The sequence below is a fragment of the Pongo abelii genome, chromosome 5 (genome assembly GCF_028885655.2).
Source record: "Pongo abelii isolate AG06213 chromosome 5, NHGRI_mPonAbe1-v2.0_pri, whole genome shotgun sequence".
Taxonomy (NCBI): domain Eukaryota; kingdom Metazoa; phylum Chordata; class Mammalia; order Primates; family Hominidae; genus Pongo; species Pongo abelii.
Window position 1 is genome coordinate 9,080,842 of NC_071990.2, and position 1,991 is coordinate 9,082,832.

Genomic DNA, 1,991 nt, shown 5'->3' on the forward strand with positions numbered 1-1,991 from the left:
AATTTTTATCCATTTAAATTAAGTGAGGCACTCTGTCTTTTCTGTGTAAAGAGGTGATTTTGGAATTGGACATACCTAAGATCACATTTCACCTCCTCCACTTCTAGGGATGTGGCCTTGGAAAAATTGCTGCCTTTTGAAGTCTTGAAGTCTCAATTTCTTTACCTGCTCCCCACTCCAAAAGTCATTGAAATCTCTTGTGAAGATGATAGGAAATAAAGGGTAACCGGAACATGAGTTCCACAGTAACTGGAACATGAGAGGTAGAGCCTGAAGGTAGGTACTACTATTGTTCTTGTTACTGCCATTTAAAAATAATATTGCCAAGAGTGACTGTGACTTTGCAAGAAACACACTTAAGGACAGTCTTTACATAACTTTCTTCTTTACTATTTATTTTTAATGTTTTAATTTTAGAGGTCAAAGAGTTCCTTAAGTGTCATGTGATCATTTTTTCCTGTTTTGGATAGACTGAAAACAACAACAACAACAACCTTCAGAGGAGACGAGTGTTTTTGGGTCCTAGTGATGTGACATGTTATCTTGGCTGTCTCCTTCTATGGCTTATTGTCCTAATGTCTCATGAGCTCATAGGACATCAATCTTATTTTGCTCAGATTGTCTTATAACATGTGAACCAGATTCTTCTCAAATAAATAAGGTTCTCAAACTTAGAAAAGTTGAACTTGTGGCCCACTGTTCTGGCACCTCCCATTGAGAAAGATTTCAAACAAGAGTAAACACAGACAATCTGAACTGGTGCCATTTCATTTCAGTGCTTTCAAATCTATTTTAATCAAATCTTGCAAAAGGATGCCTCAAAAACCTTGTCTTAATTACTAATGTCCTATGAACCACAAAACTGAAAATAAAGTGATGTTTTCATGAGTATTTCATTGGTAATAGGCTGTAGTCTACAGTGTCTCGACTTTGGCATTCAAGAATACTGTGTTAGTAAGTTTTCTGCGATTGTTGTGTCTCAAAAGTTAGGCTTAGAAGAGCCTAATTGAAAAACCCCAATGAGCTGAATGAATCATGCCAAAGACTTTTTAAGATTCAACAGTCAACTTCAAAATCATCTAAAGTTACATTTAACAGGATGTATTCTGCGTTTGTGCACTCTAAGTTAAAAATTAATTGATCATCATTCACACTAATGGGTTAAAATTCATGTGACTAGCCATATGATACTCTTTTTGAATACAAAATAGATTAGTAAATGGAATTGTAGTTTTTAATTTTGCAATGGCATGGAGTTTGTTTCAAACAAACACAAATAATTTTAAAATGTAATAGATTATGGAGATATTTGCCAATTCAAAAATAGACATATTTCACCAGAATATATGTATGAAATCATTGGTTGAGGGTGAAGAATGGAGGAGTACACTTGCACTTGAGTGCCTATCTGGCCTCTTTCTAAGTACGCTGTATTCCTCTTGAAGCATTTATGAGATCCACCAGGAAACAAAGAAATATAATTCTGGTTAGCTTATTTAGTTTTTGACAGCCTTAAGAACTTTATTTGAAATTTCCATCATGGAACACCCATTATTTGATTAGGAATGCATTAGCTGAGCAAACATTTCTGTAAAAATAAATATAAATCTGATTATATTGGTGGGTTTAAAAAAGCACTCACATTCTTAGACTAAAACCTAATGTTTGGTTTGTGTTTTGTTTCTTTTTCTAGTATCAGCCCCCTAAGAACACTTGACTTGTATCTAAGATTTGTTTTGAGGGAGAAATTTCAAGTCAATTCAGAAACCTCATAAATACCTCAGTGGAACAAGATATTTAATATTAGCCACAGAATTTTATTTTTCCTTTATATAGAAAAATAAATTTGTTTTCCTACTACCTGAAGGATATACTCTAGACATTTTTTAAAAGCGATGATGGATTTATACTGATCCAGAGGCATTTGATCATTTATATTTTTATCCATTAAGATGTTATTTTTTTTCCAGAATTTTCACCAGTATATTATA